This window comes from Emydura macquarii, unplaced genomic scaffold, assembly GCF_026122565.2.
Source record: "Emydura macquarii macquarii isolate MOO-44397 ecotype Brisbane River unplaced genomic scaffold, CSIRO-AGI_Emac_v2 contig_2531, whole genome shotgun sequence".
In the NCBI taxonomy this organism is placed as follows: Eukaryota; Metazoa; Chordata; order Testudines; family Chelidae; genus Emydura; species Emydura macquarii.
In genome coordinates this window covers 6,752,378-6,771,104 of record NW_027132668.1, presented here as the reverse complement: position 1 = coordinate 6,771,104, position 18,727 = coordinate 6,752,378, and the positions used below count along the sequence as shown (strand labels likewise).

Sequence of the window (18,727 nt, the reverse complement as noted above, 5' to 3'; positions counted from 1 at the left end):
TTTCATTTCTGTATTCTTTTTTTGTCTTAGACTGAAAAATTGTTTCCCAGTTTAAGTAATATCATCATTAAGGTCAGAAGCCAACATTAAACTATAGAAACGCCTAATCTGATTGTCTCTTATAACACTCAAAATATCAGCAACAATCATGGGTTCATGAAAGAGGCTACTATAGGTATGGAAGACATAACGACATTTACATTACAGTTCATAACAATCAATGTTTACTTGTACATGTAAAAGAATACTGTTTAAGATGAAAAAAGACTGCAGATAGATCCTGGTATTAGACAAATAGTTTCATAGTGTTACACACACGAAGGCCTACGTGCTTTAACAAAATTTAATATGCTCTAATACATAGCCAACAACTGCAGGGCAGAAGATAATCATGACAGACCCATCTTTTCCCAACCCAGTAAAACATCTTAACAATGAAACTCAGAAAGAATGAACAAACATGTTTTTCAGTTCTGCTTTCAAGACATTAGTGATGTAATACCAGAGGGACAGAAAACAGCTAGAATGGTTGAGTCACCCTGCTCTGACTTCCTCCAAGCAAGAAATCTTTTAAGGCAAAAAGTCTGCAGCTATAGCTTCCATGTTCCCACCTCATCTCTGTCAAAAGCATGAATTAAGTTTGTGTAGTTTCAGGTTTCATAATTTAAAAAGCTCTCTTAAGGAATGTAGCACTCATTGGCAAAAAAGGCAAAATTGCCTCTAGGATCCTCCCTTCTAAAACAAGTTCCTTTTTGAATAGGTGAGTTTGTTGATTGGGGGCGGGGAGCATGGGACTAGGAATAAATCTTCTATAAAGTGAAGTGATAAGAGATGGGTGCGCTGAGGCAGTTTATGTATAAAATGCATACAGAAGAGGGAGGCAAAAAGTAAGAGTTTGATCCATTTAAAAGTACTCCTTTCTCTTTGTAACTGTGTCAAATTACACCATATCGTGTGCATCAATACATAATCCTGTTTACTATGGTTTTGGAATGTATATTTATCTAGGTGGGTTGTGTTTACGGTATGAGTGTTATTTATATACAACTATTGTTTGCAATGTGACTGTTATAAGGTTATATGCTCTAGTCATCTGTGGAATGGAGAATATTGTGTATGAGCGCATATGCATACATAGACTCACCCTAACCCGTGTGCTCATACACAAGACTCTTCATTGCACAGACAACTAAAGCAGCATAATCTACAGAAGTTGGTGAAGTGGAGAGCGACGATGGTAGATCAAGTAGATGTCATTTCCAGTTGAGGGAAGATACAATTTTTGTAAATGAAAATGTGGTTTTCACACTGCAGCTTGGCAAATACTGTAAAACAATTCTAATCTAACTGTATAGTACACTGACGCTGCTTTAGTCAATGAAAATATCTAAGGGCTGGTCTACATGGGAAAATTATATGGTATAAGATAGAGTATCAGTATAAACTGATGTGGTTATACTGATAAAACTCCCAGTGTGGACACACTTATTCTGGAATAAGAGCACATTTTTTAGTTTAGCTGCGCATTTAAACTAAACTCAAAAAAGAGACTCTTACTGCAGAATAAAGATGTCCACACAAGAAGTTATACCAGTATAACTACATCAATTTAACTGTAACAGAAAACTTTCCCTAAGCACTTCAGGGCAGGACTGTGTCATTTTATTTGTATTGTGAGATACCAAACACTTTATTCTTACTATTTTTCCAACACTTCAGTGTGCAGTTTGCTACTGTTCAAAAATAATGCTAACTTCAAGAATTTTCTTTTATTAATTGTCAAAGTTAAAGATAATGTTCTTTAATTTTATCCACAGGCTTAGGAATTTGGAACATATGGTATGTAACATCACATGGTGTTTTAATGCAGAATCCCTGCAAAACTATAATATAAAGTTAAGATACATAGAGAGAGTTAGCCTTCATTTAAAAAACCCAGCAAAAGCAAGGAAATTGTTTTATCTTAATGTTATTTAATAACAATTCTTATGGAATGACAAATTTCATATTTTGAACCAAGCCATACACCGTACAGTTTTTAAAAAACAAAACAAAAGCTTAAAATATTCACTCTTAGAACTTTTATGTGCTAAATTTCAATCTGGAAAAATATTTCCCTTGTCTAAGTTATAAATCATCAGAAAAAAAATTAATAAATTCCCGCCCAGATAGATTGAGTATGGTATGTATATCCATAGGAAGCCTATTAAATGAGAGCTTCTGAACCAAAACCAAACCTAGATATATTCACAAAGTCCTAAATTGTACATGATCCCAGTTCAGCAGGCTTAAGAAATAAGTGAAAATGGTACATGGAGTGACCCATCTTTGGTTGTTATCTTACTTTAATAGATAAGCCCTTAGGCCCTTGACCTTATAGAATACTTGGCAAATCATTGTCCTAATACGAAAACACAAGCAGTGCTTGACAAAACTTAATCCTTTAGAAGCTTCCTGTTTACATATGTATCTCACTAGAACTAAACATCGGGGACAGTATCTTGACTCCAAGCCTTAGGTTTGCTAACCTCAGATTAGTTTTCTCCTCATTACCATTATCCAGTTCAGGGATTACCTTTTCTTTATGCATTAGTGTTAATTAGACAAGAAAAATATACGTCCCTGATTGGTTCTGAACAGTCTGGTGAAATCAAAGTTCAAGATCAACAGAAGCAGACATCTTGCCTAGAAGGAGCCATATTGGATATTCCCCCGCTGGTTTTATTTCTGCTCTGCGTTATGACCCTGTTACACATGCACCTTCTGTATAGACAAGAGAACTAAGAAGTTCTCGACAGGTCTGGCTTAGAAGCTTACTGACATTGTATAGTGCTGCCACATAGGAGCTGAATTCAAGCCACAAATTCTGCACTGGGCCAGACGCTTCTCTTACCTCCACAAATCAAAGAACAAGGGGAGTGGTTCCTCCAGTCCAGAGGAAGTAGAAATAGGGGCATATGTTTGGTTTTAGAATCCTGAAAAAAAAATTCCCATCACCTACGGCAAGTTCTACTTTTTACATTCACATAGCACAGATGCTACCAAAAGAGTGACCAAAACACATTCCCAGTTGAACTGAACAATTAAATTATTAAGGGGTGAAAAATCTACTCCCACTTAAAACTATGCACCAATGTCAAACACATGCCTGCTCTGCTGTTTCCTTAAGGATGGCCAAGAAAACAAAACGCTATCTCAACAGGCTTAACCACAAGAGCGAATTTTCCACTGTTCATGAATGGATCATTTCCAATCTAATGCTCCTGCAACACAGGATGAAATATCAGAAGTCTAAGATGAAAGCACAACCGTGGTGTATAGAATATTCTCCCTCTTTTAGTTAAGAGTACTTTTTCTTCTAAAAACCATGAGGGCAGAGCATAAAGAGGCACTTGATCGGTCAAGATGAGTTTGAGTTCAAGTGTAAGTGTTCTGTTGTGTGCACAGAGGGAATGAGAAAAGCAACAACAACCTTGAAAGAAACAATATCTAGAAAAACAGGAAACAGATGCTGACATAAGCTGCACCAATGCCTCTCAGGTAATGTAAAAGCAGTTAACATTTGAGGACAGAGAAAGTATGTAACAGACCTGAGATTCTGATTTGAGGGAAGGGAAAGGAAGCTTGAAGCGAGGCTCATTGTTGTTCCCACATTTTGTTGAGCACCAAGGAATGATGCAATAAAATTGAGCAATGCACAAGTGGGTTTAATTCACAGCTTTAGTGCACGCTCACCAGCTGTGAAAAATGTTGTAATTGCAGAACTGCTTTGAATTACCTGTCACTTTCTTTGGTCTTGGGGAAGCTGTTAGGTAAATTAACAATCCCACCTCTCCCCATGTACCACAGACTTTGCTGTAATTCACAAGTAGCAAAGGTGTTAAAATGAATAGGTGCGAATTTGTTCTAACAATAACATTAAGATCTGCTTCTGCTAGATAGGTATCAAGTTCATTAAGTTTGATAAAACATACCTGTCTAAAAACTACATAGAATTTTTTTTAAACACTCCATCGCTTCTTCTATAAGTGAATGGTGGTGGCTGGGCATCAATAAAAAAAGTAAAAAATGAAGTGCTTTTAACTTTACTTATTTGCAAAATTAACACTAACATTACTTGTGTGCTAGATTAATGAATGGAGACTACAAGTTAAGCAAGGTATTCATATCTGACACAAGTTGTGTGAGTAGACCCAAACAGAAAATGTCTGGCTGCTGCTGCTAGAACCTTTCCAATCCATCCAACTGATAGTTTCTAATCATTGTTAGAGTCTTGAGCTAAATATCTCTTGCAACTACCGAGGTTGGGCTACACTTGATGGGCCATGTGGGAAAACACTCAATGCAGCTGCCTCACTATATTTTGCTTGTGGTTTATAAAATTAGCAGGTTTCAAAGAATAAGAACAAAATTATTTCAGTTTTCAGTGTGGTTCATAACTTAAACCTTTGCAAGGGCAAATTCCCTAAAGAAAAACACACACATTTTAGAAATATTCCTTGTTCTTTACCCTGAATGATCATAAAAATGCACAAGGAGGGGAAAGTAAAGGAAGGATAAACATTTCTGGAGACGACAAAAAAGTTCACATTTGACAACATTAATGTTTCTGCTGTGTGTGGGTGTCTAATCAGGAGGTGTAGTCATTATACCAATTTCCTGCATAATAGCAATTGTAAATGATGCTGCCTATATAGGTTTTCCTGTGCAGTGAATCATACAGTAGGGCTACAGAAAGCAGGGTGACCCAAGCATGTTGGACTCCCCAGCCCTTCCTTAAAGAAGAAGGAATTATTTGAAAATTACATACCTTTCTTATTATTCCAGGGTGCATGTTGTGTGACTACATGTGTTTGAAGGAAAAGAAACAGCAATATTCATAAGTTAGTTCCAGTTTGAGAGAAATTGGGTGAAATTCTGTATCCATTCAAGTCAACAGCAAAACTTTCATTGACTTTAGTGGGGACAAAATTTCCCCTGCTATTTTAAATGTGTGCTATCTTAGCAGGGAAAGGGCTGAACAGTATTCCTTGTTTCCTTCACAGAGTTTTCCATGTGAAACTATGGGAGCATAGGGATGCTGAGATTTTTTTTTACACACAGCAGGCATAATATCTTTAATGGCATGGCATGCCAACCTGGTTTCAACTTTTGGCTTACTGGTGAAGTTTAGCCAGATGACCTAGGCAAATACTAAAGGCAATTATTCTGATTTTTCTCGTTAAAAATCCTAAAAATTCCATACCAAAAAACCAGGAGAGAAATCAGTAAATGTTAACATTACAAGCCAGTTTTAACTTCGTCCTCATTTGCGTGCATTATGGCCCCAATTCAGGAAAATCCTTCACCATGTGCCTAACTTTAAGTGCTATCCTGTTTTTTTCATTTTTCTGTTGCTAATAATATGAAAACAAATTAGAGAGGCCCTCCATGTTGTGGCTCAAAATACCAAGACTGGCTGCTGATGCCAGCTTTAGAAAGATGTTTAAAAAATGCACACATACACAGCACCATCTGGTATGCTAAATAAAGGAAGCAGAATAAAAACTGTGTGACAACCATACCGTTCTCACAAGACAGAGTTAATTCATTAGCAGTTTAATCATTTTATGAGTCAATTGTAAAAGAGCTCTAAGCTCCCTTAAAGATAAATAAAAATGAAAAGATGTTCTGTAGTGTTAATATAAAAAAATCTAGTTTATTTCTCTTAATTGAAGATACCTTAAGGCCCTTAAAGAGAAAACAAGCAGTAACACACAGATGCTTAGTGGAATTTTAAACATGTGCACTTAGTGATCATTATATCTGCCTTGGCATCATGGAATAACAGTTCAGGCATGAGAGAACAAAGAGAAATTACTGGTGAGGAGAAGGAAAGAGGATCTTCAGTGGAGACAGAGACCCAAGTGCAGGTTGCAGCATAACAAGAAAGTGCAAAGCCTAGCATATGAAAAGAAACAAAGGGAGTAGTAAAGCAAGAGGAACAAGAGAAGCATACTGAATGAGTAGGGAAGTAGACGGGAAAAGAACTGAGGCCTGGTCTACACTAGAGAGTTTTGTCAATAAAAGTCACCTTCTGTCAACAATCCTGGTGTACACACTGCAATGACCCTTTTTGTCGACAAAACCGCCCTGTTTTGTCAACAAAATAAAACCACCTCGACAAGAGGCATAGAGCTTTTTGCGACAATGTTTTAGTGACGAAGCAGCAGTACAGACACTGCTATATGCTTTTGTAATGGTAAACAGCCTCTGGAGATGTCCCACAATGCCAATCCTGACCACTCTGGACATTCATCTGTACTCCGCTGCTCTGCAGACACCTGCCCCTAGAAAGTCAGCAGACGTTTTGAAATTGTTATTCCACTTCCTGCTTGGTCAGCATGGAAAGCTTGCATCTCATCCTCCCAGCTGACTATGGCAGCTCCACACAGCAAATGCTCTCCTGCTTGGAGCACACTGGAAATGCTGGACCTGATCAGTATTTGGGGGGAGTCTGCCGTGCAATCCCAGCTCTGCTCTAGCTGAAGGAACTTTGATACCTACGGCCAGATTTCTCATGCCATGGCGGAGAAGGGCAATGAGCGGGACACGCTTCAGTGCCGAGCTAAAATCAAGGAGCTGGCAGCAGAGCTACCACAAGGCCAGGCAGGCAAATCATTGCTCTGGTGCGGAGCCAATGAGCTGCCGCTTCTACAAAGAGTTGGAATCCATCCTCTGCGGCGACCCCACATCAACCCCCAAGACGCCCGTAGACACCTCCGTGGTCCTGGGGCCACTGGATACTGAACTGAACCCCAACAAAAAGGTCATCGACGAGAAAGTGGAGCTGGAGGATGACCTGGAGCTGGGGAACAGTTCGGTTGCTGAGGCTGGGAGTCAGGAGTTGTTCTCGACCCCAGAAGGCTACAGCCAGCCGCAGCCCTTCAGCTCAGGATGCAGGAGAGGGGAGCTCTGGTAAGTGTTTGGAAGCTGATGCTGCTTGTGTACTGGAGGCATGGGGATCATTAGCTTGGCTAAAACATACAGGTACTTGAAGGGATAAAAATGCACAGGAGTAGCTAAGTTTGCATGTGCCTTTCCATTCCCTTGCTCATCTAGGCAGTATGGCTGAGAAGCACATTAATGCACACTGAGATTTTGCGGATATCCTCCGGTGTGACCTCTAGGAAACTTTCTTGGAGGTACTCCCCAATTCTCTGCCTCAGATTTCTGGACATAGCAGCTGGGTTTCTGCCCCCATTGTAGGTCATTTTCCCATGCCAATTGGCAATCACTTGAGCGGGGACCAAAGCAGCGCACAGTCATGCAGCATAGGGACCCAGTTTGAAGCTGCTCGCATGGAGGAGATGCATCCTACCATCTTTGCTGACTCTAAAGAGCGAGGTATCTGCTTCTATGGCTTGTGGAAAATGGTGACACAATTTGACATTTGTTTTCCCTATGTACCTACATTTATGCCCCAAGCAAGCACCCACCAAGAACCCAGAACTTAGAACTACTTGGATGGTCTGGGCTTCCCGCTGCACTCACCATTCTCAGGCTGATCAAGGAGCTGTACTCTAGGGGGACGGTGAGAATGAGGTGTGTTTCACAGTGATTCATATGTACTGTTAGGGCACTGACAATAATAGTTTTGTTAATTGTTTCTTGTTCTTACACAGATGCGACCTTCGCAGCCAAGGCCCCTACACCAGCGGACTGCCTACAACTGATAAGGAAGCGACCCCGGAGAAGCAATGAGGAGATGTTCCTGAATGCATAATCAAGGCCATGGAGGATCAACAGAGTTTCTAAAGACAATAGTGTCATTGCAGACACAGTTCATGCAAGCTCAGCCCTCCCTCATCAGCCGCAACAGAACTTCTTTCCATGCACTCCACCCATTCCCCTACATATTACTACCAAAGTCACGGACCATCTCACTACCTCCTTCATTCCACCCCTCAGTCAGCTATGAGAATGACAGCTGGAATTACACACAGTTGTCATAGCTGGCACTGTTTGTGTTGTGTGATGTTTTGTGTTTAATAATAAAAGTAAGCTCTCAAAACAAGAAGCACTCTTTATTTATGTGTTGAACATATGTGTACCAACCACCGACACACATGTACTGCTGTATAGTAGTCATAGAATGTCACAGCGCAGTTTCAAAAAACACCTGATGGGTTCTCATTGTCAAAATGGGCCCTCAATGCCTCCCTTATACATATGGCCCCGTTGTGCCCCTCTAATACCCCTGACATCTGGCTGCTTATATTCAGATGCAAGGCGATCCGCCTCTGCAGTCCACCCAGGGGCAAACTTCTCACCCTTAGCTTCACATAAATTATGGATCACACAACAGGCAGCTATAACCACAGGAATATCATCCTCACTGAAGTCCATCCTGCCATAAAAGCATCTCCAGTGCACCTTTAACCTGCCAAACGCACATTCAACAGTCATTCGGCACCTGCTCAGCCTGTTAGTGAAGCGCTCTTTGCTGCTGTCCAGGTTGCCTGTGTAAGGCTTCATAAGCTATGGCATTAGTGGGTAGGCTTGGTCTCCCAGGATCACTATGGGCATCTCAACTTCCCCTATGGGAATCTTCATGTCTGGAAAAAAAGTTTCTGCTTGTAGCTTCTGGTACAGGCCAGTGTTCCTGAAGATATGAGCATCATGCACCTTTCCTGACCAACCCGCGTTGATATCAGTGAAACTCGCACGGTGCAACTGCAGTACCATAGAGAAGAACCCTTTTCTATTGATGTACTTTGTCGCAAGATGGTCTGGTGCCAAAATTGGGATGTGTGCGCCATCTATTGCTCCGCCACAGTTAGCGAATCCCATTGCTGTGAATCCATCCACTATTTCACACACATTGCCCAGAGTCACAGTCCTTCGCAGCAGAATGCGATTAATGGCCCTGCACACTTATGATAACATCTCCAATGGTGTACTTGCCAACTCCAAACTGATTAGCGACTGACCAGTAGCAGTCTGGAGTTGGCAGCTTCCACACAACGATTACCACACACTTCTCCACCGAGTCGGCAGCTCTAATTCTGGTGTTCTTGCGCCGTAGGGCAGGGGCCAGCTCTGCACAGAGTTCCATGATGGTGGCTTTGCACATTTGAAAGTTCTACAGCCACTGTTGGTCATCCCAGACCTGCAGAACGATGCGATTCCACCACTCAGTGCTTGTCTCACGTGCCCAGAAGCAGCAGTTCACTGTGTGCAGATGCTCCGTGTATGACAACAGTAATGCAGTGTTGTTTGTCTGCATGTCACTCAGCAGATTCCTGTTCCAAATCGGAGCTCATGATATACTGCGCAACCAGCCACGATGTATTCAGAACACTGAAAGCAACAGTGGAGAGTAGTGCAGAATCCATCTTTTCAGATAGAGATGGAGGGCACACAGTAAACGGCGGGGAGCCATTGAAAAAATGGCACAAGTCACTCCCAGCAACACAATGAATGACGGCATGGAAATGCAATGCACCATGGACATTGAGCCAGCACCCATGCTGCTTCACACTCCTCTCCCAAATTCCAGAATTCCTAGTGGCAGAAGCTGCCAAGTTGCACGGTGGGATGGCTGCCCACAATGCACCGCTTTCACTGTCAATACTTCAGCACCAAGTGTGGACGTGTTTTTGCGACAAAATGAGTGCTGTGTGGACGAGCACGAGCGCTGTAATTAGAGCAAATTTTTATCACCAAAAAAACTACCGTTGACAAAACTTTCTAGTATTGACAATCTGAGATGTGAGCAGAGATGAAGCTATGCAGGGCCTTGTAAATGAGGTGAAGTATTTCCAGTTGGATGTATTAAGACAGGAAACCAGATATTCAAGGACCTGAAAACAGCCACTGTAGTGGCATGTGGGATAAAATGGTGTGATCAGTGGGGAATGCGAGAAGAGAGGAGGACAGAATGATAAAAAAGGTGAGAAAATAGCAAAGCCCAGAAAAAAGTTTGAGCTGTGGAGATAGTGGATTTGGGCAATATTAAATAGAAGGAATGAGGGACCTCTATACATGGGAGCAGAATGAAAGGAAGAATCAAAATGAAACAGAGGTTGAGAGTCAGGGAGATGGAAAAGCTGATAATGTTTTGGCAGGTGTCACCAGCTGGCACTGTTACACAGAAGTCTTCTATGACCTTTTTTTTAGCTTGAGAACAAATGATCAGTCTTTAACACCACACAGTACATCTTTCAGTTTGGATATACAAGATTTGAAGTAGAGGGAGCTCTGAGAGCAGCAGGGAGAGTTTGTGGTCTGCCTTAGTCTCCAACTGGAGTCAGTTCTTGAGGCAGAGTTGTTCCCTCATATTGGGCAGTCATTCCTGAAGGAAGGGATTGGCTGCAGGATGTTTGACCATTTCATTTCAGGTCTGGTATATGTGTGTGCAAATAAAACAAGTTACACTTAGAATATATCCAGATTCCAGGTCACTGATTTCTCTTTCCACTGGGAACCCGATCTGCAAGATCCTGGACATCCTCTACTGTTCAACAGATGGGTAACACGCACGATCAATATCCAAATGTGAAAGGTGAAGAGAGATCAGGGGGACAAAATATATGAATCCAGTGCTGGAAAGACTGAAATTCACTGGGATGGGGATATCCAAGAGGAGATGCAAGACTTAACAGAGCAAGAGAAATTCAGTAACAGAGAGACAGATTTGGGAATCAACCACAGAGGTGGCAGTTGAAGTCATGGGAGCGGATCAGGTTGCCAAGAGAATATTGAGGAAAGAAGAAGAGACAAATCTGCACAATAGATGGAGAGAAAAGAATAAAGGAGCCACCAAAGATGATGAGAAGATAAAAGAACACACACCACAACTGAGGTAAGCAAAAACAAGGAAAGTGTGCTAAAGAGAAAAGAGTGTTCAACTGCGAGAAAAGAACAGATCAAGGACAGCAAGACAAACACTAAGAGTTCTCAAATACTGACATGGTGGACCAAAGCAGGGGGCAGAACTACTCCATGCTGGTCATAGACTGTGGTGTTTCAAATAAAGATCTTGGCAAGAAAATAAATTATGTGAATCTATAGACACTCCTAACTCTGGCTTCAACTGTCATAGTAAAGGGTGCAAAAGAGTACATCTCATCTCAGAACACATTTCTTCCAAAAAGCCTAGAAACCCTTAAACTCCCTGCAAATAAACATTAGTCAGTTGACTGAAAGTCTAAAATACAAACTTCATCTTTAAAACAAAAAACAAACAAACAAATGTTGTGGAACTACCAGGACGCAAACTCAGCTAATTTCCATTTCATCTCTACCTACTCCACAAAACTCTGCACTTTCTGTAACTATACTGGTGAAAAAGCAAAGTTATTTTAAACTCCTTCAGAGGTATATAGATATCTTACTTATTTTATAAATCTTTCTTGATTTTTTCATATAGATTCCCACTTCAGATAATTTGCAAAGATAATTAGAGGTACTGCAGCAAATACATCTACTTTAACAAATAAGAGAAAATAATTCACATTTAAGAATATAAATAAATCCATGATTCTTTATATACCTAGTAAACAGTTAACAGTGTTTTTGAAACACCACACTGAGTTCACAAGCTTCCTGGAGACCACATCTGGTATGCCCTGGCTCAGGTGAAGCAGATGTAACTACTACCAGTACCAAAGTGAAATAGTGTGTCTTCAAAAACATAAATTAAAATACACAATTTTGGCTGCATGTATATGAGTAATTAGAGAAACACTGATCTAGATTAATGACTCTATCTTATTAAAGGGCTCTGATCTCTACTTAGATGCAATACTTTCATTGATACATGCAAAATGAACTGATTCATCAGCACCAACTTCATTGGGTGACCCCTTGTCCTGGTTAAGAGAAAGTGTAAATAACACTTCCTTTTCACTTTCTCCACACCATTCATGATTTTATAGACCCCTTTAGTCATCTCTTTTCTGAGCTGAACAGTCCCAGTCTTTTTAATCTCTCCTCATTTGGAAGTTGTTCCATACTCCTAATTATTTCTGTTGCCCTTCTGTGCTTTTTCCAATTTGAATACATTTTTTGAGATATCTTTCAAGAGATATATTTTTATGCATATGCTGAACAGCACTGGTCCCAGTACAGATCCTTGGGGAACTCTGTTATTTACATCTACACTGTGAAAACTGACCATTTATTCCTACCCTTTGTTTCCTAACTTTTAACACGTTACTGGTCAATGAGAAGATCTTCCCTCTTATCCCATGACTGCTGCTTAAGAGCCTTTCTGAAAGCCCAAGTACACTATATCAACGGGATCAGCCTTGTCCATATGCTTGTTGACTCCCCCAAAGAATTCTGACAGATTGATGAGGCATGATTTCCCTTTACAAAAACCATGTTGACTCTTCCCCAACATATTGTTTTCATTTAGGTGTCTGATAATTCTTTTACTATAGTTTCAACCGGTTTGCCTGGTACTGAAGTTAGGCTTACAAGCCTGCAATTGCTGGGATCGCTTCTGGAATTTAAAAAAAAAAAAAAAAAAAAAAATCGGCATTACATTAGCTATCTGCCAATCATCTTGTACAGAGGCTGATTTAAGCAGCAAGTTACATACCATAGTTAGTAGTTCTGCAATTTCATATATGAGTTCCTTCAGATATTTTGGGTGAACACCATCTGGTCCTGGTGACTTACTACCATTTAACAATTTGTTCCAAAACCACCTCTATTGACACATCAATTTGGGACAGTTCCTCAGATCTGTCACCTATAAAGGATGGCTCAGATATGGGAATCTCCCTCACATTCTCTGCAGTGAAGATTGATGTAAAGAATTGATTTAACTTTCCCTCAACAGCTTTGTCTCCCTTGAGTGTTCCTTTAGCACCTTGATCATCCAGTGACACCACTGAAAAGCAGGCTTCCTGCTAAAAACCAACTGTCTGTCTCTTTAGCTAATTGCTCTTCAAATTCTTTTTTGACCTGCCTAATTATATTTTTACACTTGCCTTGAGTAAAGATAAAAGATTTTCAGGGAAAAGTTTGATTTTTAAGTTGGATCATATCCCTTAACATTGCTCCCGTGGGAGTTACATTAACACAGTAAACATGGTTCGTGCTGGTGAAGCTTTGAAAATAACTACGTTACAATTTTTCCAGGATTAAATTGAATATAATTTACCTGGCTACATTTGTTACATATTGCACACGTCAAAGAGCTATTTGATGCAGGCCTGCCCTCTAAATGGGTTCACAACACATTTCTACCTACCTAGACTCAAAAAGAATCCAAAACTCCCTTTCATTGCCATTAGTTATAAAGACAACCCAGAAACTGCAGGTAAAATATATAGCAACTCAGTATGTTGGTCAGTAATGCGTGACAAAAGAAAACTGCACACACAACTCAATCTGTAAAGCAGTGGTCTTTTCACTTAATAAACGTAGAACACAGAAGTAACAAATGATACTAAATAACTGATCTGTCAGTGACAGCACCATAATTTTCCCTTGGTTTCTATTGAAGTTTTGGATAGGATTTTTAGAAGTGGCAATACTCTAGATCACAATGTGCTTGGTACTAAGCTATTGTACAAAAGGTAGGGAGCAAGGAGCTTGGCTTGCTGTCTGTGAGTAAGGGCCAAGCAGTCCCGGCATGCAGGAGGGAGTCTGCTCTTCGCAGCAGGGGCTCTGGCTAGCATTCTGCCTCTTAGTGCTTCTCAAAGAGTGGTGTTGCGCTACACTGCTATCAACACAGGCACAACAGAGATTTCTGCCAAAAGGTAGAATATTCATACCTCCTTTCATGACACACACAGCATCTTGAGAATGGCACTGCTGATAATGAATGGGTCTATCTCCAACTTTTGGGGGGGGGGGGGGGGGTAGGGAGGGAGAGGAAGAAGGGAGGAACAAATGCCTGAAATCCCCCACCCCCAAATAAGTTAACATGTAAAATGTAATGGCAAACCAACATAATTGTTTTGTACACACATTAACGTTAATGGGAATTCTGATTCTACGTAGTTAACTGTACTTTTCTGCTGTTACATACTAAATTGTACTTATGTATATTAATACACAAAAATGCAATATTTTGTGCTTACATAATATTTTGATTTAATCTGATTTGTATCATTTCTGTTGATGAGCTGCATACTAGAAATGTAAAATAAAGTGATTTCTTTTGCATAACTATGCTCTACTAGCTATGCCCAATTACTACAATGCAATTGTCTGAGTGACACAGAATGCTGTACAATTATTGACCCATAACTGTACACTGATGCAGTTCCCTCCACTTGATTGGCACTGAGGGTCATTTGTATGACTATTTCTCAGTAACGGTATGTATGCAAACTCCTTAACTCTAGACAGCCAGCGCACAAAGATTTGTGTAATCCTTACAGGGCTATTTCTCAGCAAACCTATAGAGATTATGCAAATACAAGTGCTCTGGAAAGCTACTGCCCTCAGAACTCACCCATCCATGTATCTACCGCAAACATGGCTGTCTTGGCATTTGAACAATTAACCCTCCTACACCCCTAATAAACTATTCCTATCATCCCAAATAATTTCAGATGTTACATTTAATTTATTTTTAAAAGGATTTATGAATGAGTTATTCAACTTCCATTTATTATCCCAGAATATGTTTCTACTGTATAAAACAGGAAGTTATTTAAACAACATTGGCACTTAGTGATGAACTAGGCTTACTTAGAATAGACTAGCTTCTATCTAGCACTCCAAATGCAGCCTTGTTACACATAATGCACTGGATGTTTGGATGATGGCTTGATCTCAGCATGGTGCAGGCTTTAAAGTAACAGCCTCTACTTGGGGTGAATTATTGCTGAAAGGCCTAACTGAAGCAGTGTACTTTTAATTAGGGTCATGAATATGAGTATGTTACTTGGAATGTAAGGAAAAGGAAAGAATTTCAAGCATAAGGGGTTGGCATCAAAAGAAGATAATATACAAAACTGGGAAAAGGATGCAAAAGGAACATTAACACTAGGTAGGAGGAAATGAGAGATGAGATAAAAGTAGGGGTGGGGAGCCTGAAGGGAGAGAATGAGAAGCTGGAACTCAATTCAGCCTGCAGAATGGGTGAGATGGTCAACCTTTCAGTAAAGATGGAGAAAGGAAGGAGAGGACTTGATAGGGTGGCAGCTATGCATGTGCATTTCTACTCCCAACTGCATATTCTATACTGCATATCTTGGATTGGAAAAAACTTCTTTCACAGGACTGCAATGCACACTGCAAGATACCAGATGCCATCTGGCTTAATCTCCAATCAAGTGTTTTTTTCAATTGGTTATGAAACACATAAGATTAAAAGCAAGACCAAGATGCAGTGCCACAGACAAATGAAAGAAAAAGGCATATTATGATGTATGGCAGTGGTTTTAAACCTTTTTTCGTTTGTGGACCCCTGAAAAATTTCAAATGGAAATGAGGACCCCACTGGGAATTCAACCTGTGGGCCATGGACCCTTACCATATAAGTCTTAGACTGAAAACTGACTGAACAGAATTTAACTATAAACGTCTCATGTGCTCGGCATGGCATTTGATGCAGCATGAGAAAGGGCACTAAACTGTGGGCTTCTATGGTAACACCACCACTTTGGGGTTCCAACCTATAGGGGTATACACATACTTTTGATTAATCAGAAAAACAGAATGCCTTTTCTCGGATCTGAAACTTGATTTTCATAGTCACCTATCTTGGACCCCTTAGACATAATTTGTGGGCCCCCAGGGATCCACAGACCACTAACGTAGGGCATGCTCTCAAGAAAGGAAGGTTGTGACACATTTTAATGGATGCTTACCATTATTGAAAGTGAAACCCTGAGATTGCTTTATGTTATTAGTAGTTTTTAATGGATACAGACAAAATACAAAATCATTGCAAATGCTGCTAGGAGCCTTGAGTGACGCACAAATTAAACTGGCTAAGTTTCATTCAGCATCACCATTATTTTTCTACTGATTCAGCTTAAAACTTACACAGGAAAATACACTTTATTTGACCCTGAATAAATGAGCTCAGAATTAATTTGCTGTGCACTGTATGCCTGTATGACTCATAGTCGTAATTTACTTGAGAGAATAAAAAGTGTATGTATTTATATACCATAATGTACTAACCACCTACTTCCTATATTTCCACGTAACTGCAGTCTGGCATTGTTTTTTAAAATAACATTCATGTTCTAGCAATGATACTTAAATAAACCTATAACTATCAAGTGGAAAACTGGGAAGATAATATTACTATTTCCTGTGCTAGTGAACCATTCATAACGAACAGTAAATAAAGTTTTGTCATGAAAAATTTTGTGTAGCTGTCCTCTCTGAAAGCTGGGCTCTCCCTTTTCCCATCTATCAATGTGCAAATAAAGCCACTAGAGGAAATAGAGGAAATTTGGGCTTGTGGTGTCATCGATACACTGATGACATTCAGCTCCAAGTTTTCTTTTTAATTAAACCCAGATTTTACAGTCCCATTACTTGTCCCAGTATTCTGAAAAAGATAGATATTTGTATGAAAGCAAATTAGCTATGACACAACCCATAAAAGGAGGAAGTGAGGCTTGTTAGTAAAAGGAAGCATTTAGATGAATGGGAGGAGATGGTGTCTGTGTGTTTTAATTTTACTTAAAAGCACTAAAACACCATTTGTTACAGTTACAGGGCTAGTTCTTGGGGTCTCTAAGTACATATCCATAGGTGACAAGTCTCAATCTGTCACCTCTCTCTGGGTAGTAACATGCAATTCTGCCACTCTTAGATCAGGACCTGTGTGCGAACTGTGATTATCTCAGCAGGTCTGATTTAGCTTCTGTACCTGCAGTTTTACCCTGGGAAGCTGTGACCGGTGGTATAGTGACCATACAGCCTTTTGAGCAATGTAGCTAAGCTGATCTAATTTTTAAGTGTAAATTGGGCCTTAGCTCCATAAAGTCAGCCAGAATCCATCCCCTATAGCACTTGAACAATCATATAGCCCATATACCATTCATAAATTAATACAGAGAAGCCCTCACATCCTCCAAACAACGGTTATAAATACTTAATTTACCAAACCAACTTGAGCATTACTAATGTATTTGCAGATCTGAGTCAATCATTGGAAGACTATGTTATTGCTATATACAAAAAGGAGCAGTGGCTGCTAATGCCACACAAGTTAAGTCTGTTAGCATTGTCATTTATAAACACTCTTCATGAGCTACGACTCAGCTGTACAAATTTGCTGTAGGGAAAGAACAAAAGGAGCAGAAGAAAAAGCTTTCCAAGAACAGATGTTTTCAGGCTTTTTTAACTTAAGAGACAAAGCATGATGAACGTTAACACTTGAAGGAGCAATCTGGTAACACTGAATAAATACAGACATTTAAATAAATAATTACAGACATGGGCTGGGATTTTCAAAGGAGCAGCTTCAATAAGACTTAAATGTCTTCTCTTAGGCATCTTTCAAGTCAGAAGAATTACTTTTGAGTGTCTCTACTAGTGTGGCCAAAATGAGGCTCATGGATTTCTACAATGGAGCCTGCTGCCTCCCATATCTATCAGGGTGCAGATGGACATTACTGCAGGTCCCAGCATGCAACATTGAACTGTTTGATCAAGGAGGAAGGCCAGTTGGATCAAACTGGAGTATCACATACTGGGTCCTATAGCCTCTGTACTTCCTGGAGCAAAAAGGTGTCAGCATACAGGATTCTCAAAGAGGCTCTGCAGGTCTCCAGCCCCCTGTGCACTCTATGTGGTGGTGAAGAGGCATAGCCTCAGGGACAGGTGCACATGACCTCTTTTCAGAATTGAATAGGATATGCTTATGGGACTGAGTTGCACACATGCTCCTCAAAGTTTTGAGCCAGTGGACAAAGATAAGTTCTCCAGTCCTCCTTTCGTTGGCTGCTGGGCCAGCCACGGCCAACCAAAAAAATAAAAGGAGCTGATGAGTGCTGAGGAACAGGGAGGATGTGTGTGGCACGCGTGTGCGGGAATAGGGAGACAGTCAGATTTTTGAAGGGGAGGGAAAGGGAGTGAGGAATGCCAGGATTTACTGCGCATACACACTTTTTGCCTGGCATACTGTGCTGTGCAATGGGTCTTTTTATGTGCACAACAGTAGTTAGTATATATTAATGTGACATGTATGGAGCAGGTCATACAGCCTTATGCATGTTTTGTTTTTCATTTTGGGAGTGAGCCTGCAGTATGCACTCAGGCCAGAGTCATAGCTGAATGAGCTGCAGCCTCACACTCTCTTTACAGGATGAGCTTATGGTTTAAGTGTCTCTCCTGTGTTTCACTCTAGGATCACAAGACAGCCACTCTGAGGGCTGGGGTTAGGAGGGAGCAGATGTCAGATGACAATTCCCTCAAACATAGTCAGTTCCTTCAGGGCCCACTGCAAGTCTATGGTGGAGTGATGAATAATTCCCTAGAGCAGAATGGGAGGGTAAGTTAGAGCAGCGGTTCTCAACCAGGGATACATGTACCCCGGGGGTACGCAGAGGTCTTGCAGGGGATACATCAACTCATCGAGATATTTGCCTAGTTTTACCACAGGCTACATAAAAAGCACTAGTGAAGTCAGTACAAACTAAAATTTCATCAGGACAATGACTTGTTTATACTGCTCTATATACTACTGAAATGTAAGTACAATATTTATATTCCAATTGGATTTATTTATAATTCTATGGTAAAAATGAGAAAG

At 40.4% G+C, this 18,727-nt stretch overlaps 1 protein-coding gene across 1 annotated transcript in view; it reads right to left on the bottom strand.

Annotated features, from left to right (window-relative positions):
* The window catches only part of RASA3 (RAS p21 protein activator 3), a 198,084-nt gene that overhangs the window by 52,157 nt on the left and 127,200 nt on the right, over positions 1-18,727 (bottom strand). The window lies entirely within an intron of this gene.